Raw genomic sequence first — 17,949 nt, forward strand, 5'->3', positions numbered from 1 at the left:
TGAAGAACACACACTTCCACTATCAGGTTTGAGAAGCGGCATCGTCGTCTTGCTTCATGTCGTGTGTCTTTATGTAATTTTCCTTTTTGTCATCTTTGGATTGTCAGGAGGCCCCTCCTACGTGAGTACTGGCCTCATGTGTGTGTTTTTATCTTAATTATGTTAGTTGCTATCTTTAGGGGGAGGAAATTCATGTTGGGTTTCTTCTCCCCCCTAAAGAGCCCTTTTAAGGGGAAGCCCAATAGGCTTTCTCCTTAAAATGGGGCCCAATTGGCATCCCACAACTGCCACTCTTCCTCTATAAAGAAGGGGAGGGGTGGACGTGGGAAGGAGGCTTGCTGAATTTGAACATCCAGATCTGTCTTGTAGAAAGCAGTTACATTTTTTTCTGATAGTGTTGCTCTAGAGTTCCCTACACCTTGTTATCTTCTTGATTCACCGCTGAATCGTCGGAGTTTATTCTCCAATTGCGGACATTTTCTTCTCATTGAATGGATCGTCTTAGTAGCAAAGTCGCCAGTGGACATCATAGAAGAAACCGGATGTCATCTACACTTCTTCGGACGCCGTTTACATGCTTCTTCATCCATCAGCGATTCCATTCCAGAACGCCAAGTGAAGAATCGCCAACTGCGCCACTTCCTCCGGTCGAGACCCTCGATGAGGTCTTTTTGGGTGCATAATTTTGCATACACGGTGGCCCGAGAATCAATCGAGCAACACGGAGAAGAATCGTAAGATGACACAATAATGAGATGCACTCCGCCCTCCAGTTTCCAGTCTATCCTCGAATGACCTCTACAACTGTGGGCGCTTAATTCACCATCAGCATTTTGACTACTTCATGGACTAATTGTGGTCCCTTCCATTTGGCAATCTCTACTGTTCATCTACAGTGAACACGACCCAGGCTTTCAAAGTGAATCACGAGGGGCGTAACTATCTCTCCGAACTGTCCCACTCAATCATTCTACTTCTAGGAACGTTCCATTGCGTAGGACTTCACCAGCAACTCTGCTATTTCCTGCTCGACCTCTCAGTCCAATATTGATATCAACAATGCCTTAATAGTCATCAACCAAGCTATGTGCTATCTCGGATCCTGGATAGTTGCCGTACATCTCTCCGGAAACTCTCTTCTCGGCCACGGAATTCACAATTATCTTTGGAACATGCAAACTCCTTGCAAATTTGGCTGGACTTACAGGTCATCTCCTCTTATCCCTTCCTTTTAATTACGTCTTCTAGTGCCTTCCAAGACTGCTCCGAGAGACTACGTGAGCATATTTCTACTATCAGAATAGCCCTCCCTGTGTGGTAGGAAATTCTCTTTGTCGGTATTAGACCTGGTTTTTCACTTGATAAAGTGGACACTCTTGGACAAAGAACATCCCCCACAACGTCGTCCCTTTGATTCGATCACGTGGATCATTAAGAGCTTGACCGCGTCAAAAACCGTCATGTCATCAATTGATTACGTCTCATGTCATCTGACTTCCCTCATATTTCTCATTATTACTTTAAAACCAACACATCATTTACATCGCATCACATCGTGATCTGAGTCTGTCCCCTGTGGTGTGGCATGTTCGTTTGTTCTCGATCTTCGTATTACATTAAATACTATCTAGATTTGCTTAGGAATTTTATCAAGAATAGATAAAGATTGACTTACCAAGGTTTCTCACCGTCCTTCCAAGTCACCGGCAGCTTGTGACCCCGATCCCGACTAAGACTCCTTCTAGGAAAGTTTTCATTGATCTTCATAATTTATCTTCTCTTCTACCACTCTCTCACCATTCTCTCTTCAGGTCATGGGTCTGTCACACCCATTGACCGAGCGATGTAACACGACAGACGCTGGGATCGATCGGCTCGTGTTACACACAGGGAGGGAGAGGGCAGTCATGTCATGTAGGGAAGATGACTAATGTGGACGTCATGCAAGTGATGATGTAATGATGAAATCACTAAGAGGTATAAAACTTGCATCGACGTACACCAACGACCATTTAGCTACGGTAAGCGTGACCTGGAAATGACACTAGGCACCCGATGATCCAGATGTCGGGTTGAAGGCCGAGGATGCGAACTTGGCTACCACTGCTTTTGCGCATGTCCTCAACGGTCTCAACCAAGGGCGTACAGGCTGAAATCCTAATCCTCAGAATGTGAATCCCATCTATTACTAATCTAACCCCCGCAGTGGAGAAAACATTTCGGAGGCACAGAAAGAAATAATATAAAGATGAGTGGGAGTTTAGGAGCGTACTAGTAGCGGTGGGTGTGGGCAATGCCTGATTTGGTAGTAGTAGAAGGCGAGCAGTACGTACGCTCGATGACGGTGCGGGTAGGTGTGGTTGCACAATAAAGGGCGGCGATGGGTGTGACGACGGCTACAGTGATGGGTGCGACAAAGGGTGCAGTAACAACAGGACGCGGCGACGATAGAGCACAGGTGACATGACAGAATGATAGCAACACAGTGCGTGGGTGGCGCAGTGACGACGCAGCAACAACAGGGTGCGGTAGTGCGGCGCCGACAGAGTGGGGCAATGCAGCGAAACGGTAGCGGCAAGGTGCAACAACAAGGTGTGGCTGGGTGTCAATAAGGTGCGGCGGCACGGCAACGTGGCAATGGCAAGGCGCGATGACAGAAGGGTGCGACGACACGATGGCGCAATCTCATGGCAGTGTGGTAGCGGCGAGGCACGGTGGCAGCAAGGCACAGTGGAGCAATGGCAGCGAGGCATGGCGGCAGCAAGGCACGATGCCGCACCGGCGGCGAGACATGGCAGCAACAAGGCAGCGAGGCACGTAGCCGTGGTTGACGATGGCGGTTGCAACCTCGGGTGTGGCCATGGCGGTGGCTGGCAGCCCTGATTGCGAATGTGACCGCGGTGACAGCACGAGCGGCAAAAGGAAGTGGTGGTTGCTAATGGGAAGGCCTGGCAGCGACGGCGGCGTAACTCTAATGGTGTCGGTGGTGGCTGCGGCGCCCACTAGGGTGCGACAGGCTGTGGCATTTGCCAGAGCTACGGCGACCGCGGGATGTTGCAGTGGCTGCAGACAGTTTCTGTGGTGGTTGGGAGCTGATATGGTAGTCGCGGGCGGCTGCTATGGCAGCCACGAGCTGTTGAGGCGGTCGCGGGCGGCTGAGGCGGCCGTGGGCTGCTGAGGTGGCTGCACGCTGCTGAGGCGGTCGTGGGCGGCTGCTCTCGCGGCTGTGGGCGGCTGCTGTGGCAGTCGCAGGCTACCGTCGTGGCTGTGGGCGGTTGCTGTGGCAGTCGTAGGCTACCGCAGCGGCCGTGGGCGGCTATTGTGGTGGCCGCGGTCGCTACTGCAGCGGCCGCGTGCACTGAGCAGCCGCAGGTGACTCTGGGCAACCTAGAGAGGTGCTAGGCGGCTGCAGGCAGCACTGGGCAGCCTCGAGGGCGAAGGCCAAAGCTCCGACGAAGGCGGCAGCAGCGGTGGTTTCCGGCGAACTCTAGGGTTTTTCTCTCTTCTGACTTCGCAGAGGCATTTTCATAAATATGGCAAAAACTCAATAAAATACTAAAAACATCAGAAAACATCCTTAAAAAAATCACATTTTCTTCAATCTTTTCTTCTCTCCCCTCTCATATGGGCGTTCCCACCATTTATATGGGCAAATATGGGCCTTCTCCCTTAGAAATAAAGGGGAGAAGGCCAAGTTAAAGTAACTAGAGCCCCCTAATAGGAGAGAGACACCTACTACCATGCTCACACTCGAGGTCACACGCGCACAAATGTGTTGGTCCATGCAGCAGCCCCAAACACGTGCAAATGAACAAAAAAACAAACACATACGCGGCCGACGTACAAGGCCTGCTAAACAAAGATAACATAAGGAAAGATAACTTCAAACCTTTGTGGCCCATTGAAGAGGTCAGGTACTTCGAAGGGTGGGTCTCGCGCGTGAGCCCTTGCTCAATAAACTAGTTCGACGGGGTCTTCGAAGCTGGATGGTCCCCCATCACTGAGAGAATAAAGAGAAAAGGAAAAGAGAAGATGGGTTTCCAGCAATCTACATCTCATTTTATTGGTCAGGAATGGTCCAAAGATCTTCCTGACTGATATGGGACATTTTTGCCACCATCTCTTGTGACTAATTGATGGAAATGTATCTTCTCATCACCAGAATAACAGCTCCTGTGACAGGGATGGTGGTAGGAAGAAGAAAAGGGCAGGGCTGCCCCTGGACCATTAGATGACGCCTTGGGGATTCAACATCCACGATTAAATTGTAGCCGTGGACCCCTTTAGTTTGATGGTCCCTTCCCAGTCTGTAGTGTCCATGTCAGCTCCAACGTCCACGTGTCCACGTTTGATTCATCCATGTCGGCGCTCCTCACTGAGTTTTCACCTGAAAAGAAAAGGAAAATATGAAAAGAAATCGACCTTGATCTTGACCGTTTGATGTTCTTAATGAGGATCAATGGTCAAGATTAAAACATAGATTTTTAAAAAAGCCCATCCCAAATCGGGCTCGGGCTCGGCCTGTGCGAAGCCTACAAGGTTTCATATACATAACTTTGTATATACGGTGGTGGCCTTTGAGCTCATTTGCTCTTCTTCTAATTTTTCCAACCCGGCCCGTAGTTTTATGAAACATCTATTCTTTTTAATCCCATATGGATTTATCTAGAGATCGTAAGCAGTATATAAACGTCGAAATGAATAACATTTGAATGAAACGAAATAGAAGACTTACCTTGAGCGTGCTCAAATTTGGGCCACAATTTATATACTGTTCTCGCTTTCTAAAAGCGGCAATATGGGATTTTCATATAAAATTGTTTTTCAAAGGGTTGGGCCAGGCCATAAATGGCAAGGGAGTGATTGCGGGCCATCAGGCCACGATCTGAAGAAAAGCAAAAGCAAAAACCAGACCGGGCTTCGAGCCAACCAGGCCTGAAGCTCGTGTCAGTTCGGGCTTTTCTTAAAGATGATGATATAATCTTGACCGTCAATCTTCTTTTTGAAGGTCGAACGCTCAAGATCAGCTCCTAATATGTTTCCTTGTTTTTCTTTTATTTCCAGGCGACAACATAGCGAGTGCGAAAGTGGACGAATCAAACATAGACATGTGGAATCACCACTGACGTTGCCGACCTGATTGTGAAGGGTCCACCAGAGATAAAGAGGGTCCACGGCTACGATTTACCCATAGCCGTCAAACCCTTTCATCTATGATCAGACGGTCGAGAATAACTCAAACGATTCTTTTCCTCCCACCGACGTCTCCGTTGCTGAAGACTTAACTTTGGCGGCAAGAAGGCAAATTTCCACCAATTCGTCATTGGAGATGGCATCAGAATTGTCCCATATTGCTCAGGAAGGTCATTAGACCATTCCTGATCTATTAAGACGCTATAAATTGCCGGAAAAATTATCTTTGGCCACCGAAATTTTGAATGAATCTTTTGAAATAAAATCGCTGGGGGAGAAGATCCTCCGTCTTTGTTTCTAGTCCCTTGGATCTTTCAGTCAACGGCAGTGAAAGAGCCTTGACCTGAAGGGAAATTAGGAAGAGATAAGAGTGGAAGAGGGATAAGACTACTTATCTGAAGGGGGATGCGGCCGGAACAGGATCTGGAGTCGTCGACGACCCCGAGCTGGTGCAAAATCCAGTAACTCAAATTTTTAGTTAATAGCATTACTAGAATTTTAATCGAGGATTGAGGATTCATCCTCAATCCATCTCCTGAAAATAGAAATGATTCAATTTCAAGCATAAGCCCAACTATCAAAAAATCTCCATTAAGGCATTCCCACAAACATCTTTTGTGCAAACTCTATAAACAATTTTTAAACCACCATTTTAAATACTTTTAAACCAATTAAAATTCTATAAAAATATATAATAAAATTGAGGAAATATACTTCCTATTCTATATACATCTTAAGATAAAATACAGTAAAATTCACTATCGTTCCTTATAAAAAATATATATAAATCCACTTTGTTCTACTAGGCTTTTTATCGAATAGGTTATGTGCAAGATTTGATTCTCAAAATTCTCCAACCAAACCACTTCTAAAAATTTTCCAAAAAATTCCAAAAATCTCTAGTATACATCTACTAAAAAAATATAAAAATTGAGGTCTAAATAAAATCTTTCAAGAGTGACTTCCTTTATAAATCACTATTAAATTCTTTTTTGTTTTCTCTTAGATATTACAACGAATACCTAGTGGTGTTTGTTTACTCTCCTAATCATTAATTAAATGAAACTCTAAGAGCCAAACCCTGTGGAGACAGCCTTACTCAGAAGTATACATTCCTGTGTAAGTATACAACTTTAAAAAATTTATTTGATTGAAGCGACAATAACACAACAACAAATTAACACCCCATTTTTGCTTCGTCAAATTGTGAGTAAGGTCTTTTTTATTTGTTTATTCTTTATATACATATATATTACTTTTTAAATTTTATTTTTAATTTATCAACGAGACACATAATATGTTTTTAGTCATGCAAAAGTTCATTAAAAATAGGAGGTTTTACATAATGCATGAATAATTGCATGAAGTGTAATTTATCATGAAATAAGTATGTTAATTCCATAATATAAGCTTTATAAACCCTTAAAAAATGTTGAATTTCAAGCATGAGTTTGGATACATCACTAGTCTACAATGCTGTTTTGGATTATCCATCCTGAGGTGACGATGAGTCCTAACCATGTTTGTGTGATTGCCCTGATAATCCTAAAATATGTGTTTATTCAACATGAATTTCACCGTGTTGTTCACTATTAAGCCTATGCAATAATAAAATCAAAAATATAGGATGACAAAGAGGTCAATCCATTGGGAGGCAACTGTATATAAAATTCTAATTTTATATCTTGATTAATATGATTGAAGAAGATAGAAATAAGTAATTACCAATATGATTCTTGTTTTAAGATTTTCAGAGTATTATGATAATTTTATAAATTCTTAATTTTGAGTTATAGAGTTTCCGTACTGAAATTTCAAATCAGATCTCTCAAGAAAAACAGAAATCCATTTGCAGATATCAATGATGCTATATTTAACTTTTATTATTATCATTTGTTTAAGAATTTAAAGAACAAAATTATCAACTCAAAATGAAGATAAAGACCAATGAATTGTTTTGTGAAATTTAACATAAAGATAGGCCAGAGAGGGAATTAAATTATATGACAATAAAATTCCAAATCAAAAGAGAGAAATTAGAGAGAAAGTGGAGGGAATGGGGTTTTCAGTGCAGTTGGAATTAGATCTATTAATATAAGATAGTAGATTAAATGATAAATGAGATACAATTATATTTTATATGTTTTTCTCTACCTGAAAGAAATGCAATTATCTTCACCATTGGAAAACCTCCAAGGCATGTATATTTCTCCCATGCCTTGGAATTAAGGAAAAATCTAGTAGGAATTCAAAGGTGAAGAAGAAACTTACAAGATTATTCCAGGATTGAAGGGAAATTTTGACTCCTGAAGTTGTTGTGCCCTTCCAGACCAAGAAGGGCTGGGTGAGATTCTAATAACATGCAATTTACAATATTAATTTCATATATATTGCATTTATATTTGCATTAAATGAATATAATTTATTGTTTTCATAGTAAAAATGAAATAAATTTAACTTTACTATATTCTCCTGCATTTTCCTGAATTTTCCTGATTTTTATGGATTTGTTAATAAATTATTCAGTGGAGAACATGAAGAAAAGTGCTCTAAACCTGCTCTGGGTAGTTTTTGCAAGTGAAAATCTCCTATTGTATTAAAATTTTTGGTAATTTAACTTGTTTTGGAAGTACAGAGGGTTTTTTTGAAATTTTCCACGTGAAATAGGATCGGAGGGCATATATCCAAATATTTCTAGAGTGGCGTCCAAAAAATTTGTGCAAAAGCAGAAGAGTTTTTCTGCAAATTTCATGTAGAGAGAGAAGCCAAAAGGATCGAAAGCCTTTGATTGCTCCAGACTGAAACGTTAATATCTTATGATCCAACCCATCTGTTGGAGGTTAAGGGCTAGTTCTTGATTGTATCCTCTTTCCATCCATATGCGTGGATCGGGAAGAAGATGCCCAAAGCTAAACAAAATTAAGGAACACTTAGCGGCAAAAGTAGAATTGCCTCACCCCTCTACCCTAGGTATTAATCCCTACTTTTCTCTCTCTTTTTTCATTCTTGGATGCTCGACCACATTCTGCACTCAGAGAGGAGCTATTACCCTGAAGAACTCCTTGGATCAACTTTTAGCCTGGTATTTTATTTGAGTTTTAGTTTATTTCTTCATTGATCTTGATTTGAGTTTTTCAAAATTGACATGGCTAGGGAGAAATGTACTAGCCCTTGTCTTAATCGAAGAATGAAGTTAGCTAATCATTATATTCTATGATCAGACATAAAAATACCCCAAAATTAGATAGATTATATGTCCCTTACCTCCCTCTAAATCTTTATATTCTTCACCAACCATTATTATTTTAATTACTCTTCTTATGTAATTACACTTCTGATTTTGTATCTTCTTTAAAGGACCAGGGTGAATGAAGTGAGGACCAATATTCTCTTCATATCTCTCCTACCTCCCTCCTCTTAAATTTATTCCCTTATGATCGCTAAGGATCTATCTTTTATTTATGAAGGAAACCAGTAGAGATGATCCCTACTTAATCTTGGAGATCTGATCTTCCCTAAATATCATATCTAATCAATATATTAAATCTATTAAAATTCCATTCTAATTATCTTCAATTAAGTCGTCAAACTATGCTTCCCTGTGGAAGACCCTTCTACTCATCATGTACATCTTAATATAGGGGGTTCAGTATAAATATTATTCGATAAGTTGATTACAAATAACGATAGTAATTAATCTAGTCGATTACAGTAAATTTTTGCTTATCAGCTTCCTTCACATTTTTCTCTATATCCCCATCATCAATTTTATGATCCAACTATATGGATGGATAGATGGTGAAAAGATTACACTACCCTAAAAACTTTAGGTCGACCAGATAGTTGGATCATAAGATATCATCATTTGAGTTATGCTTAATCTCCACTATTGGATATTTGTTCTCTGTCATCCACATGGACGTCAGATGGATTACAATATGCCATTTGATTTGTCAATAATATTTTCCTCATTTTCTCCACCATGCAATTATTGGCTGCCATGTGTCCTGGGCACTAACGGAAAGGTCAGAGAGAGAAAGATATAAGAATAAAAAATGCATAAATAAGGAATGAATTATGATTATGCCCTTGTGACACTGATATCAGCACCCGAAGCGCACACTCCGGCCCACTAAAAAGGTCCACATGGCAAGAAACATTAAACAAGAAAAAATATGAGTTAGATTCATTTAATAAAAATAAAATATATTTCTAGCTTCTAGCATTCATTCATCAATGATTTAGTTGACATCAAATTCTTGAAAAATACAAAAAATAGGATAAAGTAATTAATGCTTACACAAATTCAAAACAATATTTCCCATACACATGAAAATAGTTTCTAAAGTAATTCAATGTCAGAAAAATCTGCATAAATACCAAAACATCAGGAAAAATCATAAAAATCACACTTAAGGATATCTTGATCAGTTTAAACCATGATCACATGAAAAATTGACCTTTTGATGCATAAATTGACATGATATGCATGATATTTCTATATTTATTTTCATGTTACCATACCCTCTACTAAAATCATTGCTAGTTTCTTAGGAATGTGGAATAAGTTCTCATTATATCACACCTTAATCCATTACACTAAAGTGGTTGTGCGGGAAGTGTTAGAAATATCAATCATAGGCTAAGAATGACATATTCCATGAAAAAACTTGATTCAAAAGAGAAATAAAATACATAAAGAAATGAAGAGGAATAAGGAGAGCTACATAGATAATAAAGAGGATAAGAAAGTGATCGTTTTGAGAGGGGAATCAAAGTGGGAGAAATATAAAACAAAGTGAACATAAAGTAAAGAAAGAAATAGTGGATTAAATGTATGATCTAAAAAGGTTGTCAGGAGATTAAATCACAAAGAATAAGGGAGAGAAGGTTATGAATTTTTAAGATAAATAAAAAGATGAGAAATAATGGTTCATGTGAGAAGAATAGAGGGAGAGAGAGGAAATTGAGTATATAGGGGGATTAGGAAAATATATCATATAAGGGGATTAGATTTTTAGAGCGATTAGTGAGAAGATCTTAGAGGATAATATATTTGATTTATCTTAGATGATAAATTATTGTGGCTGATTACCAAATGTCTCTTATTCATTTTACTATCATTTTGTCTTAGTGGGCCTTTCTTTAAGCGAATATTAAGCAAATCCAATAAATATTATTTGGCCGGTTTGAGAGACTATAATAAAATAGATATTAGAGTTAAGACAACTTTCATTTAGATTATACAAGACATATATATCCTATAATTTAGTGGGCTTACATTCAAACCTTATAGGGCTTCGCCTTATACCTTAGTGGGCTTTTCATTGAGTGATCCTTATTGACAAAATAAAGAATTCATGATCAATTAAACAAAAATTAAGTGAATTTAAATGTGGGTTGACCCATTAGGGTTATTGACCATCAAATAAAATCATAGGGTTGTGATGGGGGACCATCCAGGAGACACCACGACCAGTCGACATCAGCCTCACCGAGCTGCTCGTGCCGATGCTCGCCAACCGGGGTTTAAGTACCCCGCGTAAGCATCCTTATCTTACTTGTTTTTGTTTCTGTTTTGTTTGTGTTTTTGGATTTCATGGACTGGGCCGGTGTTGGGCCTCATCCTCGTCCTCTACTTTATTTTTCAGTTTTATTTTCAATTGTAAGGAGAAGCCGAACCACGTCTCACGACGGTTCATCCTCCCCCCCCACTATCACTTGGCACCTATCCTCACTATATAAGGGGATAGCATGCCCAAGTGACATTTTGAGTCATTTGTTGAAAAGAAAATTCCAACTTGTGTCTCCACTATCGTAGAGAGTAGCGAGTAGAGAGGTCCAGCTAGCCTCGCCCACGTCGAGACCACTCCGTGGTTAGAGCCCTCGTCGTCACGTCGAGATCACTCTGTGACGACGTGTTCAAGCGCTCCGTCGAGATTACTCCGGGACGAGTAAAGAATCCAAGAAAGTCGCCGCCGCCTAGAGCTGAAGAAACCTTTGTCGAGATCACTCCGAGGGTGCCCAAGGCTGCAGGCTCGTCGTTGATGCTCGCCTTCCACGGGATTTCTTAGGATCCCACCAAGGCTCCCAAGAACGTCCAAGAACCATCATCTTGAAGGTTTCTTGGAATGGTTCCAGATCAAGAAGGCCCCTCTTGGAGTCAAGAATCACTCCGCCGCCATCAAGTCCGCCACCCCATCGTCCGCCGTCCTCGCCCTCGGCTCCAACTCCGCCCATTCACCCTCGTCCGCACGCCGCGCTTGAGCACCCACAACGCTCGCGCGCCCCGTTCACCCTCGCCCACGCGCCCGCTCGCCACCGTGCGGCCATCGCGCTCACGTGCAGACGCCCGGCCATGCCCACTTGACAGCCCGTGGCCACCAGCCGCGAGCCCGCTCGCGCGTCACGTGGGCGCCGCGCCCGCGCGCCCACAATGCCCGCGTGCCGCCTGTCTATCTGCGGCCACGCCTCCACGCGCCAGCCCGCTGACCGCCCGCGCCTGCGCTCATCCGCGCCGCCAACCGCGCGCCCCTCCGCGCCTGCCCGCTGCGCGGCCACCCGCGCCCTCTCGCCGGTCCACGTCCACGATTGATCGATCTGTCCGTATCCTCCTCCGGCCCTGTGCTCGTCCAATCGGTCTCCTGCCAGTCACCGATCCAGTCCTCTGACATTGACTGAACCTAATTACGCCGTGGACTATCGACTACTCAGGTACCCTCCGTCTCCCCTCCATCATTCCAGTATCATTACTTTCTACAGTCTTGTCATCCCCTATCTCGTCCGCTGCCCATTTACACATCTCGTCGATAGGATAGCCACTTTTCATCGAGAGGTAGGATCTTCTTTGTGGTAAAAGGGGTAATTACTGATCTAGACGACGAACTCCTTCTGGGCTGTCAAACGCCCCTCTCATCTTAGACGTCTAGTTGGTCATCAGGGTCATTGGGAGTTTGACCCAGGATCAATATCTTTCCAGTGATTGACGCGGATCTTCCTCCCCATCTGTGAATGCCCGATTACTTGATCATTCGACGATTTCATTTAATGTCATACATTCATATAAATCACGAACCCGTCCATCGATTCTTGTGACGTAATACGAGCCGATTGATCCCGGCAGGTCGTATTACATCAGGTTGACTTTGGGATAAGAAGGAAATATAATTCGTTGGAAAATAAGTTTACTTGGGTTTGTTTTCCTAATGTGGAAAAAATAAAGGAAAAATAACATGGATTTAAATTAAATTATTTAAGGCTAAGTGTGTTAAAAGTAAGAGGAGGTGGAGGACAGGGGGATATGACAAGGCTAAAGGGCCGACTAACTTAATTTTAATTCACTGACTTTTGTATTTATTTGATATCCTTGTATCCCTTTTACCAATTGTTTTTTTCTTAAGGCCATTACACTTGGGTTAGTATCTTTAAGAGATCCAGCTCAGATATCCCCATGACAGTAGTATGGGACTAACCATAACCTCTATAAAAACTATGAGTTGATCCAGCCTAGTTAATAGACCTAATTGACACCCCTTAGGCATAACCCAGCCAAGCTAATCCAATAGTTGTCAGCCCTTGGATCTAATTCCAGAAATTTTGGAGCATGTTGTATATTAAAATCTAGCCTTGATCCACCTTTTCTTTATCCTCAAACAGGAAATCATTTTCCAAATTTGAATTTTGGGGGTTAGTTCTTCAAATCATTTATCCTTTTGACATGGTCTGTATAAAGAGTTAGGTTGGAACTTTTCACCTACACAAATATTTAACTAAAACATGAATTTCAATAAAACTCCTACATAATAGTAACAAAAATCTATTGTGGATAGGCTTCGGGGGCCTACGAACTTATCTCTTCACGCCCATTGCCTTGGAGTCATTAGCATGTGTTGTAGGAACATTTATACGTCTTGACAAAGACGTACATCTTTTTAATACCCTGGGATATGCGCGGGCTTGTGTGGAGATATACCTATTAGCCCCTATCCATCACATGATTCTTATTACGAATGGGGATGAGATGATTCACCAAACTATAGTGTATGAGAACCTCCCACAGTTATGTACACACTGCACACTTTTGGGACACACCATTAACACGTGTCGCCAAAAGGTGACACAGACCACTCCAGCCCCCCAAATGAACTACCTCCCCCCATTGCCCTACGACGATTATATAGTAGAGGTGAAACCCATTACCCAACGGCGCCATCCTAACCAGATATCATTGCCTATTGCACGGCCGATCCCCTCACCGAAGGGTGTATCGAGTGGGTCGCCCTTCCTATCCTAGGACCCTGTGTTGGCCAAATCTATTTTGGTTTGAGCTACTCCTACATTGGCATAGTGGGTGAAGAAGAGTGCTGATAAGCGGCCCAAACCATGGCACAAGATGCCCCATCTACTAGCCACTTATCAGGAAAACAGAAAGAGGTTTGATCCCCTATACGGACCTCAAACACCTTTGCTTTTTTAGCAGTAGCAGATAGATCTGATATTCATGGCCGACCTGAGGTAGGTGTGAGTCGTTTTAGTGCAGCACATGTTACCCCGACTTCCCCTTTCCCTAGTCCCTCTTGGCCTATATCTTTCCAGTCCACCATACCACCCCCTACTCAGCAACCATCCCCCCGTCCCTTAACCGCATCTCATATTACTGTTAGCTACTCCATTCCTCCACTTTCTCCCCGACGAGTCCTGACGCCCTCCACCACACGTGCCCCTCGTTGCCCATCTCCTAGCCAGCCCATCCCTTGCTATCCCCCCCACCCACCTTCCCACTCCCCCCCACTCATCCGCCCCCACCCATCTTCCCACTCACCCCCACTCATTGGTCCACTCCCTCACTCCCCCGACATACCCCCTCTGTCTCTCCCCCACCCACCGAACCCACTACCTGATCACCACCCATCCCATATACCACTTCATATGGAGGAATGCTTGAATGATCATCAAGTCTCTCTTCCTAGTGATGACACATGAGGGGACTCTAATGGACATGCTTCCACAGTCGAGGACTATGATGAGGCCTCCATATCTGAGGACTCAAATAAGGACACCCCGCCACCTCTTGGACATCACTCCAAGACAACTCACACCCATCGCATATATAAAACCCGATCGAGGGTGCATCACAAAAGCCATTAGTACTATGATTCCTACTCTCATCTGGAATTGTCGAGGGATTGGCAACCCTCTTACCTAGTCTCACCTCCTGTTCCTCATCAATAATTACAAACTAGGAATAGTTGGGCTTATTGAACCGATGATTAAACTAGATAACACTCACTCCATTATGAGGAAACTCAGAATGAATCACGTCTATTGCCGCTCCTCGAATAAGGTATGGTTAATTTGGAGACGAGACTATTCTTTGGAGCTCCTTGGCGTAGGGACCCAGTATGTTACCTTTGTCATTCATCCCTCTTTGGCACCTTATACAGTCACGATAGTGTAAGCCTCTCATCGATACCTCGAGAGAGAGGCCTTATGGGAGGAACTTGTCCAACATATACACACCCATCCGCGTCTTATTGATTTCCCATGGTTTATAGTGGGGGATTTCAACTGCGTACGAGAAGTCAGTGAATGCGAAGGAGGATGGCCACCAAGGTCGAGATCCATGCAAGCGTTCAATGACTTTCTTCATCAGGCTTTACTAGTGGAACCCCCCACTATAGGCGAGAGATGGACGTGGTGCAATGAGCATCAAGCGGACACGTGTATGTACGAGCGATTCGATCGTTGCTTTACTAATGATACTGCACTAGTGCACTGCACTATCATGATTGAGCTCTTACCAAGACATTACTTGGACCACTCACTAATCCTCATTCTCCCGAATACGAACGCTCGAGTCCATCGTCCCCCATTTTGATTCCAAGCTCTGTGGTTGGAGCATAAAGACATTCATAGTTTTGTGCAGAGCCATTGGCATGAAACGATCTCTGTATCACCTATGGAGGATTTCAGTTATAGACTGCGTAACCTTAAGTTCCACTTGAAATTGTGAAACTGACATGTATTCGGAGATGTCACGCAATAGTTGAAGCACTCAAAATGGAGCTAGCTGCTATTGAGAGACAGCTATAGGATGGTTGGACAGAAGAAGCAGGGGAGCGACAGCTTAGGCTATGTGACAGGCTTGAGGATGTAATGCGACGATTGAAGATTTTCTACCTCCAGAAATTGCATATCCAATGGCTGCGAGAAGGTGATAGAAACACATGTTTCTTTCACGCTTTGATTAGCCACAGAGGTCGTCCTAATTATACAACCCTGTTAGGGATGTATAGTTAGGACCCCGCCCAGCTAGCAATTGTTGGCATTGAATATTATAGCTCGCTCATTGCCTCACAGCTGACTAACGTGAGTGAGGACCTACTCGCCACCATCCCTCACTTGGTGACCAACCAGGAAAATGCATTACTCACAGCCCTTTCTACGCGAACAGAGATTAGGGAGGTAGTCTTTTCCTTGGGTAGGAACAAGGCTCTGGGACCGGATGGATTTCCCGCAGAATTATATATCGCATGTTGGGATATCGTAGGCACAGACTTTCCTACCCAAGGAAAAGACTACCACCCTAATCTCTGGAGATCTTTACGCTCAAAGTCCTACCTTGAAGTTGGAAATCCACTTTCTTGGCGCTAATCCCAAAAGTGGCCAACCCAACTTCATTTAGAAACTTTCGCCTTATTATTCTTTGTAATGTATGCTATAAAGTTTCATCCAAGATCATTACAAATCGACTCGAGACCTTCGTTGATAGACTTATCTCACTAGAACAACGTGATTTTGTCAAGGGTCGACTGATCCAAGATAGTGTCATGCTCATTCACGAGTTAGACCAGTCACTAGACACTCATATTTGGGGCTCAAATGTCATCATCGAACTGGATATGGAGAAGGCTTTTAATCGAGTCGAGTGGACTTTCCTTACAAAGTGCTACATCGCTTTGGGTTCACCGATGCATTCATCGCTCTTGTGGATGCATGCATTAGAGAGAATCATTCTATCTTTTGGTGGACAGAAAATCCACAGGTTTTTTCACGACCAGGAGAGGTCTACAGCAAGGTGACCCCATCTCACCCACCCTTTTTATATTGATGGAGGAGGTCTTTAGCCGACCGCTCACACGAGCGATCGCCCGCGGCCTCATCCAACCATATTTTACGAAAAGAGGATGCTCGATCCTCTTGCACTCTCTATTCACAGATGATGCCATTCTTTTCCTCAATGGGTCTAAAAAATCCATTAAGGAACTTATGAGTGTCCTCACTACGTAGGAGCGGGCTTCTGGCCAGATTGTTAATGCCTCGAAGAGCAGCTTTATGGTTGGTCTGTCAACCACTGTAAAGCGCTCTCAGATTATCCAACACTATACTGGGTACCTGATGCCGGACGTCATCAAGACGTCATCCGGTCGTCACCGAGGGTACGAGCTCGGTATCGAATCGAGGGCTAATCGGACTACGTCGACCGACGTCGTCCTACGGATGATAAAGACAGGTGATAATGATGATGTGCAATGCAAAAGTCCCTACGTGTTGCACATGTGTGCGCCGACGAGCAGTGGATGCCGTTCCAGAGAATAGACGGGATCGCTTTGAGTGAGGTCGGACGGACCTCCTGAACCTCGCCCGAGAGGGTCGAGGGCGAGTATGTCGCCGAGTGGGAAAACCCTGCTGTAGTGCTCACAAGCGTTGGGAGGACCTGACTCGTACCAGGCAGGTAAGACTCTCGTAGTATTTTCGTCATTATCTCAACCTGTCTCTCGCTCACCTATCTAACCAGAGCGTGGAAGAGGCGAACTGAAAATGCATTGAAGAAAGTAAAGGACGTAAAGGAGGGCGAGTGAGGGGTACCGATGTCGCGCTAGCGACAGATATGCGTAACCGGAGATCCGTAGGAGTGCGGGAGTCCTGAGCGATGGGAAGATGCCGGCAAGAATAAGGACGCGGGAGTTGTCATCGTCGACGGCAGCTTGGTCGTGACAGGTGGCGTGTTGTCGATGCGATGTGGACCGCCGGAGCCACGGACGCGATCACGTGGTCGTGCGCGCTGAACATCTCCCAGCGTGGTAGAAACGCCCGCGGGTGGCGAGTGAACGGCAGCGGGATGGGGTGTCGCGGGCGGATAGGCTGAGTTGAATGGCGGCGTTGGAAGGAGGAAAACGGACGTGAGCGGGCAGCGGTCGCGGAGAAGGGGACGTGGGCGCAAGGCTGCCCGATGGCTATGGGCGATGCGCGACGGGGAAAAAAAAACAGGCTGCACGGTGCGGGCTGAGACGGGATAAGAGAGGGCGCGACGGTGGAACGCTGCGGCAGAGCGGTGGGAAGGGGAGTGGATGGCGGCAAGAGGCACGGGGAGAGCGCGGGCGTCGACAGGGGTAGGGAGATAGCGCGGGCGGAGGCAGGAGGTGAATGGGCGCGGCCGTGGATGAGCAGCGGTAGAGCGGGGGAAAGGGAAAGGATGGCGGCAAGAGGTGCGGGGAGAGCATGGGCGGCGACAAAGGAGTAGGGAGATGGTGCGGGCGACGGTAGGGGGTGAAGGAGACGGCGCGGGCGGCGGCAGAAATGGAGGAGACGGGAGCAGGTGGCGGCAACAACCGCGGGCGGCGGCTGGGCGGCGGACGGCGGCGGCTCCTCTTCCTCTTCTCTCTTCTTTCCCTTCTTCTCCTTCTTCCTCTCCTTCCTCTTCTTCTTCCCCCTCCTTCTTCTTCTTCCTTCTTCTTCTTCTTCTTCCTTTCTTCT

This window comes from Wolffia australiana, chromosome 9 (assembly GCF_029677425.1).
Source record: "Wolffia australiana isolate 7733 chromosome 9, ASM2967742v1".
NCBI classification, from domain to species: Eukaryota; Viridiplantae; Streptophyta; class Magnoliopsida; order Alismatales; family Araceae; genus Wolffia; species Wolffia australiana.